The sequence below is a fragment of the Triticum urartu genome, chromosome 1A (genome assembly GCF_056163025.1).
Source record: "Triticum urartu cultivar PI428250 chromosome 1A, HENAU_Tu73, whole genome shotgun sequence".
NCBI classification, from domain to species: Eukaryota; Viridiplantae; Streptophyta; class Magnoliopsida; order Poales; family Poaceae; genus Triticum; species Triticum urartu.
In genome coordinates, this window is record NC_141873.1 from 445,905,059 (window position 1) to 445,925,973 (window position 20,915).

General features: G+C 44.7%; 1 pseudogene; it reads left to right on the plus strand.

Moving 5' to 3' along the window:
- The window catches only part of LOC147991634 (flotillin-like protein 2), a 61,992-nt pseudogene extending 56,881 nt beyond the window's left edge, over positions 1 to 5,111 (plus strand).
- Positions 5,112 to 20,915: the final 15,804 nt, after the last annotated feature.

A 20,915-nucleotide genomic window follows, 5' to 3' on the forward strand; every position in this document is an offset into this window, starting at 1 on the left:
CTTCCAAGATAGTGGAATCATTACTAAATAAAGTCATGACCTCCCCAAATCCACTTTCATAATTATCACAATAAGATTCAACATCCTCCAAAATAGTGGGATCACTACTTCATAAAGTTGACACTCTTCCAAACCCACTTTCATCAATATAATCATCATAAGTAGGAGGCATGCTATCATCATAACAAATTTGCATATCAAAGCTTGGGAGGCTAGAAATATCATCTTCATTAAACATAGCATCGCCAAGCTTGGGACAAACATTAATTCCAGAAAATGTATTCTCAAACATGTCATTCTCATCAAACATAGCATCCCCAAGCTTGGGCCTTTTCATATCATAAGCATAATCACTCTCATCATTAATAGTATGGATAGCACCAATAGTATAGAAATTATCATCATCACAATGAGTAATAGGGGCAACATCATTTGGGAGAGATACCTTTTCACCTTTGCTCCTTCATCTTTTCTTTTTCTTCTTTACATTATGTGTGGGTTCAATACTCTTTTTGGAGCTCCTTATTGATGAGATTGGTTGATTAGAAGGCTCCTCCTCATTACCTGATTCATCATAAGAAATAATAGGAGAATATTGGGAAGTATATTCCCTTTTGTTAGTATTCTCTTCATCTTCTATTTGTTTTCTTTTCTTTATGTAATTGGTAATATAAGGATTTTCTATGGAATTCACCGCACAATACATAAAAATTTCTTCTAGATCAATATCGAGGAACTTCTCAAGGTTATATTCTGGAATATGCTTAGTTATATGTTTCATTTCTTCATAACACAAAAGAAAACTAAGTTCATTATGATGTGCAAGGGAAATCAAATCATCACAATTTTTGGACACGATACGATCATGAAACAATTTGCATTTGAGATTTAAATGACCATGTTCATTGCAAAGTTCACAAGTATGGTGAAGAAATTTTAAATTTTCAGCACAAACATCTAGCCATTCTTGCAACCATTTAGTTTCCAAATACTTATGCCTCTTGCAAAATCTATCTTCCCTATTTGGTGTGTACTTGCAAACTCTATGCACTCCACAAAAGTTGACATGCTTATAAGAGACATTTTCATCATGACTAGTGCAATCATCATTACTACTATGGATATTCAAGGAGTTCATACTAACAACATTGCAATCATGCTCATCATTCAAATATTTAGTGCCAAACATTCTAATGCATTCTTCTTCTAGCACTTGAGCACAATTATCGGAATCCTTATTTTCATGAAAGATATTAAAAAGATGAAGCATATGAGGTACCCTCAATTCCATTTTTAGTTTTCTTTTATAAACTAAACTAGTGATAAAACAAGAAACAAAAAGATTCGATTGCAATATCTAAAGATATACCTTCAAGCGCTAACCTCCCCGGCAACGGCGCTAGAAAAGAGCTTGATGTCTACTACACAACCTTCTTCTTGTAGACGTTGTCTGGACCTTTCATGAACTGCTTTGGGACCAAGTTCTTGAGTCTCAATATTTTTCCTTTTCCTGGCTTATGGTAGATCCAAAATTTCAACGCAGTCTTGTGAAACCTGTTTTACCTTACTTAGTCATTCTTGCCTTAGATCTGTACCTTCCGCATCACATAGACGGTTTACCCTTGTAAAAAGTAATTTATTATATACCATTAGTCCCCTTGTAAACCGACAGTCCCTTTATCTCCATTGTCATACTCCGGTTTAATAGTATGTATATACCTCTGCTTCTGCTTATTGCTTTGTCATTCATAATTGTATCAGCCTCCGGTTTACCAATTTCACATACTTGGATTCCTTTGTCCTACTGTACCTTATGCATCACTATGAATAAATTGTAAACCGACATTTCTTTCCAGCTTTTCATTTGCAATGGCCAAGCAGTTTTAGTCCTGCAACTGGGCTCCCTCCCGGGTTATCAAGGAGCAACCGAATGGAATGGTCAAGATCGGAACCTTACCAAAGAAGAATGAGATCCGGTGGCGAGTTCATGGGCCGGAAAATCCTCCCACCCCTAAGCAGGGTGAGGTAGTTGTGTTTGTTGATCACATAGGCCATGGTTTCAAACCGCCCGGGTCAAAGTTTTTCCAGGATGTGCTTGCCAGCTTTCAACTCCACCCTCAAGATATTGGACCCAACTCGGTATCCAATATATGCAACTTTCAAGTTTTCTGTGAAGCGTACCTCCAAGAAGAGCCAACTGTGGAGCTGTTCCGGGATTTCTTCAATCTAAACCGGCGCACCAAATTTGTAGACGGACCCAATACTGAACTCGGTGGTGTCTTCATTCAAAAAAGAAAAGAGGTTGAATTTCCTCACGCCAAGCTGCACAATCACCCCAAAAGAGTGGAATCAAACTTGGTTCTACTGTAAAGACACCTCCCCTGAAGACGAAAATCCTTTGCCGGGTTACCGGGCCCACCGGCTTTCCAATACTCATCCACTTCCACAATGCCTAAGTGCCCAGGAACAGGCCCCGTACGCACCTCAACTAGCCAAGCTGAGAGCCTTCTTGGCCAATAGTTTAACAGGTGTAGACTTTGTCCGTTGCTGGATATCTTGGAGCATCTTGCCGTTAAGTCGCCGCTCCGGCTTAATGTGCGAGTATACTGGTGAAGTAGAGGACTCCCAACGTCATACCAACATTCAGCTAACCGATGAAGAGGTCACTGAGGCCGTCAAGAAGATATTGAACGAATCGGAAGCTGTCTATCGCCAAGCCGGACTAGACCCCTTTTACACGCAGAACAAACCGCTTGCTGTGAGTATTGTTCCTCCGCTTTACCCTTGATATCTTTAGACTGTACAATCCTTGAATACCCTTCTTTTTTATTTTTAAACAGGGTGATGGTCCGTTTTGGAAGAAGAAACCTCAAGAGAAAGCGGCAAAAACTGCCCGCCCTAAAACCAAAGCCGTCAAGAAAACCACAAAGCGGAAAGCACCTGAACGCATCAGCATGGAACTGGACGACGACCCGGATGAACCGGAAGTTGAGGTAGAACTTGATTCACTTGGTTCCATTTTCATGCATCTCATTGACAATGATACTTATCAGGAGGACGTGGAGGGCAGCCAAGCTGACGATGTAGAGGTAATTGTCCTTTCCTCCGGTTCAGACTCTATGCCAACACAAAAAATCTGTCAAGAGGCCCGAAAAGTAAGCTTTTCTCATCCTCTTGCTCACTTGGATCCAACATTTATTTTGAAGACGCAGCAGCACGAGGCTCGCCGCACAACCCGGCACAGCGGCCAAAAGGTCACTTCGGCCGGTTTACCTGATACCCCGGTTCGAAAGCGCCGATCTGAGGTCTCACCCACTTCTGACAATTCTTATCCCAAGGCAGGCTATTTCTGACAACCTATTAATCCGTCCAATTCAAATTATCAGGTGACACCTCCTTCATCCTCTGGTGAGTCAACATCGACCCAACTTCCTCCTCTCAAAACTCTAGCTGGGTAAGTACTTCAATCCCTTCTTTTGATGTTTTCATACATTATATACTATGCTTAATTTCCGCATCTTTTTCTGTTTTAGAGCCAAAGCCAGACCCTGCAAAAAGGCTCGGGTGACCAATCCACCCGAAGACCAGATGGTTCTTGAACCGGAGCAAACGGCTGGACCGGAGGGTCCAAATCCAAATCTTGAAGCTACCTTTGATGAACCACCCCCTCAAGATCACAATACTAATGAACAACCAGAAGTTGACACTGCTGTACCTGATGATGAACCGACAAATCCTATCGGGGCTGACGATAGACCTTCTAGTCCGGTGAAAGCTACTGACACCCCATCAACTCCAGAAAAGACTACTGGAGACAAAGAAGGCGATGTTATCATTACCGGTATGAGCCACAACTCTCCTGGCCATCCTGTTATATTGACGAAACATAGTGCTAAGGAAGAGCGTGCTGCCATGGAAAAAGGCAAATGGAGCACCGACTTGTCAAGTTACACCCATCTCAGCGCTCAAGAACTCCACTCCGGTTTTCTAAACCGTCTGCACTCAAACTGTGATTATGAAGCCGGTTTGGTGAACCTGATGAAGGAACGCTATGAGGTATTTTCATCACTTTTCCTTTCTTAAATCCAAAGTACAAGTATCATCCCAAGTAGCCCCCAAGGGTCGGTTGATGATGGCAATCATAAACCGGGACTTTGTAATAGCTTAATCCTTGCATGCTGATCCTCCATATGTCAATTGATCTTTGGAAATAAACCGGTACTTTATCATTATATTCCTGTAATTTTCATCGGTGTAGCCCCCAAGGTCCGGTTTATCTTTGCAAGGTAAACCGGGTCTTGAATCAATGCGTCAGCTTTGAACAGATGTACATTAGCCCCCAAGTGTTAAGGATAATGCTTGCATTGTACTTGAGACTTGTGAAATATATATTGATGATAGAGTAAATAGGCATTAGCCCCCAAGTACAAAGTGCATAACTTGTTATACGCTTGGTACTTCATAACCTGTCTTTATGATATATCTCACCTTTGTAGGCTGAGCTGAATAAGAAGGATGCTCAAACCGCGGACCTTCAAGAGAATGTTAAATCTCAACAAGCAGAGGCTTTCAAAGCCAAAGAAGAGCTGACCAATGCCTTAGCAGCTATGGAGAAGCTGAAAGAAACCTTTGACAAAGAGCGTGCAGACTGGGAGACAGAAAAGGCTGGTTTAACAAAGAAGTCCGAGGACGCAGAGGCAGCCCTTAAGCCGGTGGTTGAAGAACTGATCGGCTCAAAGCGGCATATTAACACCATGACTTCTGATGTGTTTGGTAAGTACCCTCTCGTGTAGTTTGTCTAATTCATAAGATCTTATCAATGACCGGTTTACTGATGCTTAACCATGACAGGGACCCGCATTGCTCATCTGGGCTCTAACATGCGGATGAAGCTTAAAGCGGCCTACACCTTAATAGAACAGCTGTTCTCTGGATCCCAGCGAGCCATTTGCACCGCAGCTTATAACAAGCCTCCGCCATCGCTGATAAAAGAAACTATTGAAAAGATGGACATGCTACCTGCCCGGATCAACGAACTGAAGAGATCAGCCGCAAGATCAGGAGCGCTGACCGCGCTAATCCGGGCCAAGGCGTGGATTCCAGATCTTTAACCGGCAGATATCATCAAAGGGTATCCTGGTGTGAAAGAAGATGGCTCAGACTTCAATAACGATGATCTCCGAAGGCTGACAGAGGAGATGCGACCGATAGCAAGCAAACTAGCGGAGGACATAGATCTATCTCATTTTCAACCGATTTATGATGCCGAGGGAAAAAGACAAGCCGCGTTGATCCATAATGTTGAAGATCTTGTGCCACCAATCCGTAAGCATACTTACGCTCCTGACACTGACCCCTCCAATCTTATCCATGAAGAGGCCGTTTTTCAAACCTTAACCGGAATCGATTGGTTAACGGTTGATTTCCAGCGTCTGGGAGGGATGAAGAGAATGTGACCGCGCAAGATGACCCTCAATCTTCAAGCCGCCCCGATGAGGAATCCTAAACCGGTGGTCGGTTTACCAGTTGCAGTCTTCCACTCTTTGAAAACAATTATTCAATTTGGGCTATTTAAAGCGCCTTGTAATAGGATAGCATGAACACCTTTATCTGCCATGCCATCGAGCATGTTTGTTTTGCTTGAGACCTGAAAACTTGTTCTGCCTTTGGGATCTATGTATGCATAGTCCATTATGATTTGTGTTCCTGCATATAAGAACTTGAAAGTGTCCTAGTGGTTTACCACTGGATGGGTCATGATGCCCAAAAATATATACATAACTTGGATGGACAACCAAGATTTGTAAAAATAGATGATACCTGTTACATACCTCGTTGGTTGACCAACTGTTTGTATAGTAAGGGTGAAAAACGCCAATCCAGAGTGTTGATGACTCCTTGCCCTCTTGCCGGTTCATATAAAAACCAAGCCGGGCTATAATAGTTGCTGATTTATTTGTATAATGCTGGTGACATCTAGTCAAAACCAGACCGGAGCAACGTACTGCCGGTTTAAAACTGATCATGTACTGACAACTAAGAGTTGAAAGTTACGCCAGGTTGTACTAAACACCGGTTTATCAGAAAATATTCATAAATCCCTTATTAAAAGATTATAAAAACAGCAAAGACAAAAGAAATCTGCAAGGCTTTTCATGGGCTGCCAGGCCCTCAATCGAGGCTTTTCATGGGCTGCCAGGCTGCTGAGTTGAACCATTTAGCAAAGCCTTTTAAGATGGACCTCAATCTTTAACCAATCATCATTTTAACTTTGACAAGTTCAGGGTCTATGAGATTAACTTGTCAAACGTTCGATGGGTCATACCAGGTTTACCTAGACGGAGTGGCTTACTTAAAGAGGCAGGATAACCCGGGGTTTTAGGTGAATACACCTGGCTTCCAAGCCTGGCTTGATAGCCTACTACAAGGGTGCAAGCTCGTTGTTCTTTGAGAAGCAAGGAGCCCCCAAGTAATATTTGAGCAATGCTCAGTGGTGACCTATGTTTGAGTTGTGCTTTATGCAACAACCTCTCTTTGGTTCCACATAATTTCCTTTTGGCTTTTAAGCCTATCAAAAGGTGTAGCTATGGTGTAAGCACAACCAAGCCCCCTAGTGATTTCCCTTTATGGTGTTAAACCGATTAAGAGGTGTAGCTATGGTTCGAATACGACCAAGCCCCCTAGTGATTCCCTTTTTATCTGTGTGGCCTTATGAGCCGGGTTATTAAAACTCCGCTTTGTAAGTAGAAGCCCCCATGGAACCACACATGATGTAAAAAAGAACAGAGACCCCGCTTTAACTGAGGCTCCGGTTTATTATATATACATTGTCATAAGTATGTACATAAAAAGAGCCTGTGGATCAAGTATAGTAAGGCCGAAGAAGAGCTATATTCCACGGCCGCTGAGTCTCCTCCTCCGATTTGCATGAGTCTTTGTGCTCTCGAATATCAATGACGTAGTATGACCCGTTGTGTAGATTTTTGCTGACCATAAAAGGTCCTTCCCAAGGTGGGGATAACTTGTGCATATCAGTCTGATCCTGGATGAGCCGGAGCACCAGATCGCCTTCTTGAAAAGTTCTGGTCTTAACCCGGCGGCTTTGATAACGTCAGAGATCTTGTTGATAAATCGCCGAACGCGCTGCTACTAAATCACGCTCCTCATCTAACAGGTCTAGTGAGTCCTGACGTGCTTTCTCATTCTCAGCTTCAACATAAGCCGTCACACGCGGTGAGTCATGACGGATATCACTAGGGAGAACCGCCTCTGCTCCGTAAACCACGATGAAAGGCGTGTAACCCGTAGATCTATTTGGTGTGGTGTTGATACTCCATAATACAGAAGGTAACTCCTCCACCCAACAACCCGGTGTCCGCTTTAAAGGAACCATAAGCCGGGGTTTGATACCTCTCAAAATTTCTTGATTTGCCCTCTCTGCTTGACACTTAGACTGGGGGTGAGCCACTGATGCTACACCAAGCCGGATGTGCTCATGTTGACAAAATTCCTCCATATCTCCTTTAGACAGATTAGTACAATAATCAGTATAATGCTATGTGGAAAACCAAACCGGAATATCACCTTTTTAATGAATTGAATCGACGTGGCTGCATCACACTTACTGACTGGCTCTGCCTCTACCCACTTGGTAAACTTGTCAACCGCCACTAACAGGTGGGTCTTTTTTTCCTTGGATCTCTTAAAGGGTCCAACCATATCGAGCCCCCAAGTTGCAAACGGCCAAGTAATTGGAATCATTCTCAACTCCTGAGCCGGAACATGAGCGCGGCGTGCAAATTTCTGACAACCGTCACACCTTTTGACTAAATCCTCAGCATCAGCATGAGCCGTCAACCAATAGAAGCCATGACGAAAAGCCTTAGCCACCAAGGATTTTGAACCGGCGTGGTGACCACAATCTCCTTCGTGGATTTCTCGCAAAATCTCACAACCCTCTTGAGGAGACACACAACGCTGAATTTCTCCTATGACGTTGTAACGATGTAACTCCCCATTGATTATGGTCATTGACTTGGATCGCCGGATTATCTGCCGGGCCAAGGTTTCATGCTCCGGTAACTCGCCCCGGTTCATGTAAGCCAAGTACAGGCCTGTCCAATCCGGTATAACATGCAAAGCTGCCACCAATTGGGCCTCCGGGTCAGGAATAGCCAACTCCTCCTCTGTGGGTATCTTGATCGACGGATTATGAAGTACGTCGAGGAAGACATTAGGTGGCACCGGTTTACGTTGAGAGCCTAGACGACTTAAAGCGTCCGTCGCTTCATTCCTTCGCCGGTCTATATGGTCAACTTGATAGCCCTTGAAATGACCAGCCACTATGTCCACCTCTCATCGATACGCAACCATGAGTGGGTCCTTAGAATCCCAAGTGCCAGATACCTGTTGAGCCACCAGGTCTGAGTCACCGAAGCACTTTATCCGGCTTAAGTTCATCTGCTTAGCCATCCGAAGACCGTGGAGTAAGGCCTCGTACTCAGCCGCATTGTTAGTGCAAGGGAACATTAAGCGAAGAACATAACAAAACGTGTCACCTCGTGGGGAAGTTAATATGACTCCAGCCCCCGAGCCCTCCAATTTCCTGGACCCATCAAAGTGAATAGTCCAATAAGTGTTGTCTGGCTTTTCCTCTGGTGCCTGCAACTCTGTCCAATCATTGATGAAGTCCACGAGTGCTTGAGATTTGATCACTGTGCGAGGTGTATACCTGAGCCCGTGAGGCCCAAGCTTAATAGCCCACATGGCAATCCAGCCAGTCGCTTCTCTGTTTTGGATGATATCTCCCAAAGGGGCTAAACTAACCACTGTGATAGGATGACCCTGAAAATAATGCTTGAGCTTCCAGCTTGCCGTAAAAACTCCATATACCAGCTTCTGCCAATGCGGATACCTCTGCTTTGATTCAATGAGCACCTCACTGATATAATAAACCGGCTGTTGAACCGGATACTCCTTTCCAGCCTCCTTGCGCTCCACAACAATAGACACACTAATGGCCCGGGCATTAGCAGCCACATATAGCAGTAAAGGCTCTTTCTTGACCGGAGCTGCAAGGACAGGCGGTTCAGCTAACTGTCTCTTCAAATCCTCAAACACTTTATCAGCCGCGTCGCTCCAGACAAAGTCATCCATTTTTTTAACATCTAATATAAAGGGATAGCTTTCTCCCCAAGACGACTGATAAACCGGCTTAAAGCCACAATCCGGCTGGCTAAATGTTGAACGTCATTGATACACGCCGGTTTAGCCAGGGACGTGATTGCTGAATTTTTTTCCGAATTAGCCTCAATGCCCCTGTTAGACACCAAAAAACCCAAGAGCTTGCCTGCCGGAACACCAAAGACACATTTGTCTGGATTAAGCATCATCTTATAAACTCGGAGGTTGTCAAAAGTCTCCCTCAAGTCTTCTATCAATGTTTCCTCCTTCCTGGACTTCACCACAATATCATCCACATATGCATGAACATTGCGCCCAATCTGCTTATGAAGACAATTCTGAACATAGCGTTGATAAGTCGTCTGGGCACTCTTGAGCCCAAAGGGCATGGAGACATAGCAGAAGGCTCCAAAAGGAGTTATAAAAGCTGTGTTCTCCTGGTCCTTAACTGCCATTTTGATCTGATGATAACTAGAGTAAGCATCCAGAAAACACAAATGGTCACAACCCACCGTAGCATCAATAATCTGATCAATACGAGGGAGGGCAAAGGGATCTGCTGGACAAGCTTTGTTCAAATCTGTGTAGTCCACACACATACGCCAAGTGCCGTTTTTCTTAAGAACCAACACCGGATTAGCTAACCACTCAGGGTGAAAAACCTCCATGATAAACCCTGCGGCCAACAGCCGAGCTACCTCCTCACCGATAGCCATACGCCTTTCTTCGTTGACGCGGCGGAGAAATTGCCTGACCGGTTTAAACTTAGGATCTATATTAAGTGTGTGCTCAGTGAGTTCCCTCGGTACACCTGGCATGTCAGAAGGCTTCCATGCAAAGATGTCCCAGTTCTCACGGATGAACTCGATGAGCGCACTTTCCTATTTGGGATCCAGGTTAGTGCTGATGCTGAACTACTTGGATGAATCGCTAGGAACAAAATCAACCATCTTAGTGTCTATGGGCGATTTAAACTTCAACACCGGATCGTGCTCCGTAGTTGGATTTTTCAAAGAAGTCATGTCTGCCGGATCAACCTTGTCTTTATAAAACTTCAGCTCTTCTGTGGCACAAACCGACTCAGCGTAAGCCGCATCACCTTCCTCACATTCCAAAGCAATCTTCCTGCTCCCATGTACTGTGATGGTCCCCTTATGACATGGCATCCTAAGCTGCAGATAAACATAACAAGGCCTCACCATGAACTTGGCATAAGCCGGTCGTCCAAACAGGGCGTGATACGGACTCTTGATTTTCACCACCTCAAAAGTCAATTTTCTGACCTTGAGTCATGATCATCTCCAAAAGCCACCTCTAGGGCTATTTTGCCCACTGGATATGCAGACTTACCAGGCACTACACCATGAAAAACGGTGTTTCATGGTTTAAGATTCTTATCTGTCAATCCCATCGACGGAAGGTATCATAGTAAAGGATGTTGATACTACTTACACCATCCATGAGCACCTTGGTGAACTTATACCCCCCAACTTGAGGTGCCACCACTAAGGCCAGATGACCCTGATTATCAACCCGGGGTGGGTGATCCTCTCGACTCCATAAAATTGGTTGCTCAGACCAGCGTAAATACTGAGGCACTGCCGGTTCAACAGAGTTCACGGCCCTCTTGTGAAGCTTCTGATCACGCTTGCACAAGCTAGTGGTGAAGACATGATACTGCCCACTATTCAATTGCTTCGGATTGCTCTGATAACCCGATTACTGCTGCTGGTGATTCCCGTGATGGTTATAACCTCCCTGATTGCCCTACTGCCCTTGATTGCTATGTATGGTTTGACTGCCTTGAAATCCTGAACCGGAGCTGCTGCCTCCATAACCCGGCCCATGAAAACCACCTCCTGAACCGCCGGGCGGGCCATTGTCGTATTGGAACATATTCGAGTTCTTGAACTCTCGCATGATGTAACAATCCTTCCAAAGATGTGAAGCTAGCCTCTCCTTCGATCCATGCTTTGGAAAAGGTTGATTTAACAGGCGCTCCAGATTGGGGCCTGACCCTCCGCCCCTCTGGGGCTGTTTGCCCTTACGATGCTGACCGTTATCCTGAGCATTGGTGTTAGCCACAAAGTCCAAACTATTGTCTGCTTTGCGCTTACCATTGTTCCCATGACCTGCTGGGTTATGCTGCTGTCCCTTGGTGTTGCCGTTTTTCTTCCCTTTCCCCGGTTTGTCCTCCTCTGAGTCAGGGTCTTTGGTACTATCTGAATCGACATATTTAACTAAAGCGGCCATAAGTGTTGACATGTCATTGCAGTGATGTTTGAGCCTTCCTAACTTCAGTTTTATCGGTAGAAACCGGCAATTGCCCTCCAACGTTAACACTGTTGTATCCGCGTTGATGCGATCCGACGAATGCAGGATAGCTGAGACCCGCTTCACCCAATGGGTAGTAGACTCCCCATCCTCTTGAACACAAGCGGCCAGGTCCACAATCGACATAGGCTGCTTACAAGTATCTTTAAAATTCTGGATAAACCGGCCAGGTCCTCTTGAACACAAGCGGCCAGGTCCACACCCTCCACCCATTTGTTCGTGGGCTCATGTTCTACTATGGGCTGGATTTTCATGATCTGGCCCCCAATTTCATCCTCAACATCTCGGCGTTTATCGTCGTGTGCGAGGCCTTCCTCTGCATCAGGCCCCACTTCGGCCTATGGCTGAAAACCTTCAATGTTAAACCGAAGGTGGTGGGTGGCCAGCAAGCAGAGTGCGGAGGCGCCATGGTGGGCAATATGCCTAACGTCACCTGGCTCGAGGGCACCTATGTGGATACCATAAAGGGGTGGCAATCAGGGTGGTTCTACATCAACGAGCCACGCGACTCCAACTGAGTGGCGGCCCCCAAATTTCAAATCCCCACGTGGCTCACCTCCTGGAAAGAGAAGGGCCTGTCCCGGGGTTCTTCAGTAGAGTTGACCGGACTCCAAACCTGCATCCGGAACATGACGAGCAAGAAAATCAAGCTCGTCAACGTGGTCCAGGTCATGCTCTTCCGCCGGATCCCCACGTGTCGACGACGGGCATTCGATTTGTGGGAGTTTGACTCGGCCGAGCACCAGACGCTGCGAGAGCTCTATGACATGACACACGAAGACGTCTGGAGGGTGTTGTTCAAGGGTGCCTAGATTCCTCCTTCCCTCAGCGAGGACCGTGGACTCAGCGCAAAGCGCCGCGCCAATCCGGTAAGTTTTTGTATCTCTCAGGGTATTTATTTGCCCCGGTTTAGTCATATGCAAGATCGAAGCTTCTATGCCATTAATAGTACTGGATAAAGACAGCGGAGCAACTTGATTGCCCAGCTCCCCTGCCCGAAGATCCTACGGGCGCTCTCCTAATGGAGATGCTGACTCCGGCACCTTACGAGGTGCCGGTGAAGATGACCAAGAAGAAGGCCGCGGGGACCCGAAAGGGTCTCCGGCGCAAGGTTGTATCGGACTCATAGTCTGATGACTCCGACGCGCACTCCTCCCACGAAGACGAGGAGGAGGAAGAGGAAAGTTCTCCCCTCCCCTAGGCGGGGGAGACAAGAAAAGGAAGGCCGACCCAACCTGGGACACCGAAGGTTCCAAGAAGGGCAAGACCCTCCCTCCGGACTACTCCACGACGGCCGCCTACAACGGCGATGAGTGGCTACCCAGGGTCAAGCCCCTGGCGAAGTCGTAAGTATCCGGACACCATAGTAATTCCTGGTATGTTGTACTGCACTACTTGTTCTCATGTCGAACATGATTATGCAGTCTGTCGCGAGCTCATCTCGACGTAACTTCGTCGAGCGGTTCGTTGGACTTGTCGGATATGAACAGCGGTTCTCTTCCGACCGCCTCCACTCCTTGCCCTGCGGACAACATCGAGGTGTTGTCTCAACAGGCACCGGGTCAAGGGGAGGCAGTCCTGGGGGCGCCTCTAGGCGACCTTCCGGACCTTGGGCGCAAAGGGAGTCGGACTCCCATGGGCTCCAGGTTCGCGCCCCAGCCAAACACTGCACTGGAATCTTCGGTGGTTCCGGACTCCACCGGGCGACCCCCCGTTAAGGGGGGCAAGCCGCCCGTGCCGGTGTCCTCTGTCTATCCAGAGGCACCGGACAACTTGATGGAAGCACTTCGCGGTGCTTCCATCGATGAAGAGCACCACACTATCATGAATGCGGTGATCGAGAAAGTTCAGTCCGCCAAGAACGGACTGACTGAAGCTTGTGCCAGCCTCCTAACAGGCTTTGAGGTAAGCAATGAAGATATAGGAAAATATGCCCGCATGGATACTAGCCCCTGATGCTTTGTTTGGCGTTCGGAAAGAAAGGCCGGATAGAGGATCAAATGATAACTCAGGAGCCTAATAAGAATATGTCTATGTGTAAGTGCAGGCTTCCTTGCTGGCCGCTGCCGTACGTACGACGGAGGTTTCTACACTGAGGCAGGACCTGGAGCGGTCCGAGAATGAGCTTGGCCTAACCAAGAGGCAGCTCGAGGAGAGCAAAGGTAAGCAATACCTTGTCTATATACTTAAAAATAAATTCGGGTGTAAAGTAATAGGATCATCATGGATTTGCCAGTGGCCATGACCGAAGTGGCAACCCTGAGGAAGGCGCTGTCCGTGGCCGAAGACAAAGCGGCCAAGGAGTGCATTGAACGGGAGAAGCAAGAAGCCCGAGTAGGCAAGGTGTAGCAAGAGCTCGAGGCTCTCGCCAAAAAGCACGAGTCCTTGGAGCTTGACTCTAAGACGCGAGAGTCCGAGCTCGCGCAGGCGCTTGAAAGCGTCCGGAGCGCCAAGGCCGAAGCACAAAAGGCCCTCCAGTTGATTGATGCGGTGAAGAAAATAGCAGCAGGTAAGGCATTCATTATGCAAAGCAAGCACGTGAAGGAGACTTTCCTTTTTCTTACTCGAGTTCGGAGCTCTCCAGGAGCGTTTGCAGATCTTCCTCGTAGTGTACTGGATGCCGCGGAGTTTTACCGAGCTGAGGAGGGGAGCTCGACGGAGAAGCTGTTCTGGTCTCAGTATACTGGGACCGAACACCCCGTGACCATGAGCGACCAGCTGAAGCAGTTGGTCGAGCTTCACAAGGCGGCTGAACAAGCCATGAGGGGCCTTATAGTCCGGATGTGGCCTGGCGAGCCCCTTTCCGGTAGCTACTTCGGTTTGGTAAGGCGGCTCGTCGACGCCTACCCATGGCTTGAAGTCATAAATCGATCCATCTGCATCGAGGGTGCGCGCAGGGCTTTTGCCCAGGCGAAGGTGCACTGGGCGAAGCTGGACGCCGTGAAGCTGGTGAAGGAGGGGCCGCCGGAGGGCAAGGAGCATCGCTGCCCCGAGATGTACTATGAGAGTGTCCTGAAGGGTTCCCGCCTTGTGGCGGATGAGTGTGCCAAGGATGTAATTCTTGAATGAACATGCTCATGTGATCCTGTAATATGAAACAAGTTCATTTGCGCCATGCGACGCTTTTTTAAATTAAAATATTACCTTCTATGTGGCCGTTTATAAAATCTGAGAGTTGGCCAGTCGTCAGCTTCTGCCCCCATGTAACTAGTACTAGGGTGTTCGGGATAAACCTGAGCACTCTTTACCCCAATTTTGGGTCCTTCAAGGGAGGTGTTCAACGCAACGAACCAGGCAATCTGACTATAATGCTTTATCACTCTCACTTAGCCATAGAAGTCTATAATTTTAAATTTTGGCGAAGCCCCTGGTATTCGGAAGGCCAAATTTGGGGCGCTATACACGCCTAAGCCGGACAAGGTCGACTCCTTGCCCGAAGCGGAAAAAGTCTTTAAGGACTTGAGACCTCTCGAACAGCGACCAGTCTCTCACCTTATCATGACAGTTAGTTTTCGGCTTTCTCTACTGAGGTGCTCGTCCGGAAGAACCGGGACACAATCGCAGTAGTTCTCCCACCGCTACCTTAGCCGATATAGCGGAACATAAGGTACCAAAGCATGGGAGCCGGGCAAACCCAACATTTGACCAAAGACATGATTCGGAGATGATGCATATAATGCTATAAGTTCGGGGTGCCGCACTGTCGAAAGTGTTCGGACTTCTTGCGCCGTATTTTGGGGTAAACGAAAGCCCCTGGCGTACTGACCGTACCCAAACGTGCGGGTGCGGATTGTCGTAAATGGACATATAAGAGAGAGAGAGAAAAAAGCTTAAATAATGCAATGATAGACTAATGATATGCATTGTTATTTAAATAATACATCAAAGCGTACTGGTACAAGTAGTGCAATAAGCAGAAAGTAGGACAATTCGAAATGCCCTATCCCAGGGCAAGCTGCGCATAGATAGTGAAAAATGGGTATATCAATTATTATTAGAGACCACCTGGGGGTTCCCGTGTTCATCTTAGCTTCTTGCCGCCTTGGTTGTTGCTTCCAGAACGTGTCCGGCAATCGTACTGCCGGAAAGGGCTTCCAGAGAGTTAGGCCCTGAAAGAGGAAAGAAATGATAAAGGTATACAACCCCTAGGGCGGTTAAGACGCATTGCGGGACGTGCCTTATCGTGCCCCCGCCTATGTCCATGGTATTTTCAGTGCGTAGTTATGTAAGTGCGGCACGGATTTCGTTGCTTGACTGGGACTGGGACAGGGGCCAAATTGCTAGGCGAGCTCTGAACGTGCCAGGCGATCCTATTGCAGCTTGTTCCGGACTCGCTTGAAGGTGTCCGGGGGCTGTGATGCCGAATTAGTGGTCTGCCTTAAAAGGCTGGTTTGTGCTTCTGCTGCAAGGGCCGCAGTGTGCTCTTCCGTGCGGAGCGAGCGTTCTGTGTTTTCATTTACCGTTATGACCCCCTGATACGTCTCCAACGTATCTATAATTTTTGATTGCTCCATGCTATATTATCTACTATTTTGGACTATATTGGGCTTTATTTTCCACTTTTATATTATTTTTGGGACTGACCTATTAATCGGAGGCCCAGCCCAGAATTGCTGTTTTTTGCCTATTTCAGTGTTTCGAAGAAACGGAATATCAAACGGAATAAAATCTTCGGGAATGTGATTTTCTCACCGAACGTGATCCGGGAGACTTGGACCCTGCTCCAAGGAACAAAAGAGGCAGTCACGAGGGTGGGGGCGCGCCCCCCTAGGGCACGCCCCCTGCCTCGTGGGCCCCTCGTTGCTCCTCCGGCGTACTTCTTCCTCCTATATATACACACGTACCCCCAAACGATCAGAACAGGAGCCAAAAACCTAATTCCACCGCCGCAACTTTCTGTATCCATGAGATCCCATCTTGGGGCATGTTCCGGAGCTCCGCCGGAAGAGGGCCGTCATCACGGAGGGTTTCTACATCATCCTAGCCCCTCCGATGAAGTGTGAGTAGTTTACCTCAGACCTTCGGGATCATAGTTAGTAGCTAGATGGCTTCTTCTCTCTCTTTGAATCTCAATACAAAGTTCTCCCCCTCTCTTGTGGAGATCTATTCGATGTAATCTTCTTTTTGCGGTGTGTTTGTTGAGACCGATGAATTGTGGGTTTATGCTCAAGTCTATCTATGAATAATATTTGAATCTTCTCTGAATTCTTTTATGTATGATTGGTTATCTTTGCAAGTCTCTTCGAATTATCCGTTTGGTTTGGCCAACTAGATTGGTAGTTCTTGCCATGGGAGAAGTGCTTAGCTTTGGGTTCGATCTTGCGGTGTCCTTACCCAGTGATAGAAGGGGCAGCAAGGCACGTATTGTATCGTTGCCATCGAGGATAACAAGATGGGGTTTATTTCATATTGCATGAATTTATCTCTCTACATCATGTCATCTTGCTTAAGGCGTTACTCTATTTTTAACTTAATACTCTAGATGCATGCTGGATAGCGGTCGATGAGTGGAGTAATAGTAGTAGATGCAGAATCGTTTCGATCTACTTGTCACGGACGTGATGCCTATATACATGATCATGCCTAGATATTCTCATAACTATGCACAATTTTGTCAATTTCTCAACAGTAATTTGTTCACCCACCATAGAATACTTATGCTCTTGAGAGAAGCCACTAGTGAAACCTATGGCCCACGGGTCTATTCTCATCATATCAATCTCCATCACTTTAATCTTGCTTTTCTTTTTTACTTTGCTTTTACTTTTTACTTTGCATCTTTATACCAAAAATACCAAAAACATTATATCTATCAGATCTCACTCTCGTAAGTGACCGTGAAGGGATTGACAACCCCTAATCGCGTTGGTTGCGAGTAGCTATCGCTTTGTGCAGGTGCGAGGGACTTGAGCGTGGGCTCCTACTGGATTGATACCTTGGTTCTCAAAAACTGAGGGAAATACTTACGCTACTTTTCTGCATCATCCCTTCCTCTTCGGGGAAAACCAACGCAAGCTCAAGACGTAGCAAGAAGGATTTCTGGCGCCGTTGTCGGGGAGTCTACGCAAAAAGTCAACATAGCAAGTACCCATCACAATCCCTATCTCTCGCATTACATTATTTGCCATTTGCCTCTCGTTTTCCTCTCCCCCAATTCACCCTTGCCGTTTTATTTGCCCTCTCTCTCTCTCTCTATCCTCCCTCTCTATTTGCCTCTTTTTGCCCTCTTGCCTTTTTTGTTTGCTCGTGTGTTAGATTGCTTGTTTGTCGCGATGGCTCAAGATACTACCAAATTGTGTGACTTCACCAATACCAATAATAATGATTTGCTTAGCACTCCGATTGCTCCTCTTATGGATGCTGAATCTTGTGAAATTAATACTGCTTTGTTGAATCTTTTTATGAAAGATAATTTCGCCGGCCTTCCTAGTGAAGATGCCGCTACTCATCTGAATAGCTTCGTTGATTTATGTGATATGCAAAAGAAAAAAGATGTCAATAATGATGTCGTTAAATTGAAGCTATTTCCTTTTTCGCTTAGAGATCGTGCTAAATCTTGGTTTTCGTCTTTGCCTAAGAATAGTATTGATTCATGGAACAAGTGCAAAGATGCTTTTATCTCTAAGTATTTTCCCCCCGCTAAGATCATCTCTCTTATAAACGATATTATGAATTTTAACTTGATCATGAACATGTTGCACAAGCTTGGGAGAGAATGAAATTAATGATACGTAATTTCCCTACTCATGGTTTGAATTTCTGGATGATTATACAAAAAAATTATGTCGGATTGAATTTTTCTTCTAGAAATCTTTTAGATTCGGCCGCGGGAGGCACTTTTATGGAAATCACTTTAGGAGATGCTACTAAACTCCTAGATAATATTATGGTTAATTATTCTCAATGGCATATTGAAAGATCTTCTAATAAAAAAGTGCATGCCATAGAAGAAATTAATGTGTTGAGTGGAAAGATGGATGAACTTATGAAATTATTTGCTACTAAGAGTGTTTCTTCTGATCCTAATGATATGCCTTTGTCTACTTTGATTGAGAATAACAATGAATTTATGGATGTGAATTTTGTTGGTAGGAATAATTTTGGTAACAGCGCTTATAGAGGGAATTTTAATCCTAGGCCATATCCTAGTAATCCTTCTAATAATTATGGAAATTCCTACAACAACTCTTATGGAAATTATAATAAGATGCCCTCTGAATTTGAGAATAGTGTTAAAGAGTTTATGAATTCACAAAAGAATTTTAATGCTTTGCTTGAGGAGAAATTGCTTAAAGTTGATGATTTGACTAGAAATGTTGATAGAATTTCTCTTGAGGTTGATTCTTTAAAGCTTAGATCTATTCCTCCTAAGCATGATATCAACGAGTCTCTCAAAGCCATGAGAATTTCCATTGATGAGTGCAAGGAAAGAACCGCTAGGATGCGTGCTTCCAAAGATGCCTTTATTAAAGCATGTTCTTCCAATACCTATGAAAATCAAGATGAAGATCTAAAAGTTATTGATGTGTCCCCTATTAAATCTTTATTTTGCAATATGAATCTTGATGAAACTGAATATGATCTTCCTTTACCTAGAAGGCATTCTAAAAATTCGGAGTATTTAGATCTTAATGATGAAATTGATGAAAGTGGGATTGAAATAAATAAAAATCTAGATGTTGCTAAACCCACTATATTGGATTTCAAGGAATTTAATTATGAAAGTTGCTCTTTGATTGATTGTATTTCCTTGTTGCAATCCTTGCTAAATTCTCCACATGCTTATAGTCAAAATAAAGCCTTCACCGAACATATTGTTGATGCCTTGATGCAATCTTATGAACAAAAACTTGAGTTGAAAGTTTATATCCCTAGAAAACTCTATGATGAGTGGGAACCAACTACTAAAATTAAAATTAAAGATCATGAGTTTTATGCTTTATGTGATTTGGGTGCTAGTGTCTCTACTATTCCCAAGACTTTGTGTGATTTGCTAGATTTCCGTAAGTTTGATGATTGCTCTCTAAACTTGCATCTTGCGGATTCAACTATTAAGAAACCTATGGGAAGGATTAATGATGTTCTTATTGTTGCAAATAGGAATTATGTGCCCGTAGATTTCATTGTTCTTGATATAGATTGCAATCCTTCTTGCCCTATTATTCTTGGTAGACCATTCCTTAGAACGGTTGGTGCGATTATTGATATGAAGGAAGGGAATATTAGATTTCAATTTCCATTAAAAAAGGGCATGGAACACTTTCCTAGAAAGAAAATAAAATTACCATATGAACCTATCATGAGAGCCACTTATGGATTGCCTACCAAAGATGGCAATCCTAGATCTATCCTCGCTTTTATGCCTAGCTAGGGGCGTTAAACGATAGCGCTTGTTGGGAGGCAACCCAACTTTATTTTTATTCCTTGCTTTTTTCTCCTTCTTAGTAATAAATAAATTATTTAGCCTCTGTTTTGGTTGTGTTTTTTGTGTTTAATTAGTGTTTGTGCCAAGTAGAACCGTTGGGAAGACATGGGGAAAGTCTTGTTGAACTTGCTGTAAAAAACAGAAACTTTAGTGCTCACGAAAACTGCTGTCATTTTTATTTTAAGAGTGATATTTAGTTAATTATTTTTGAATATGATTAATAGATAAATTCATCACGTCCAGCAATTTATTTTAGAATTTTTGGGGTTCCAGATCTTGCGCTAGCTACAGATTACTACAGACTGTTCTGTTTTTGACAGATTCTGTTTTTCGTGTGTTGTTTGCTTATTTTGATGAATCTATGGCTAGTAAAATAGTTTATAATCCATAGAGAAGTTAGAATACAGTAGTTTTAACACCAATATAAATAAATAACGATTTAATTACAGTACCTTGAAGTGGTCTTTTGTTTTCTTTCGCTAACGGAGCTCACGAGTTTTCTATTTTGAGTTTTGTGTTGTGAAGTTTTCAAGTTTTGGGTGAATTCTTTTGATGGATCATGGAACAAGGAGTGGCAAGAGCCTAAGCTTGGGGATGCCCATGGCACCCCCAAGATAATCCAAGGACACCAAAAAGTAAAAGCTTGGGGATGCCCCGGAAGGCATCCCCTCTTTCGTCCACTTCCATCGGATTTACTTGGAGCTATATTTTTATTCACCAACATGATATGTGTTTTGCTTGGAGCATCTTGTATTATTTGTGTCTTTGTGTCTTAGTATGCCACAATCATCCTTGTTGTACACACATTTTAATAGAGCCATACATGTATTAAAATTTGATAGAATACTCTATGTGCTTCACTTATATCTTTTGAGCTAGATAATTTTGCTCTATGTGCTTCACTTATATCTTTTGAGTGTTATAATTTTGCTCTATGTGCTTCACTTAGATATTTTAGAGCACGGTGGTGGAT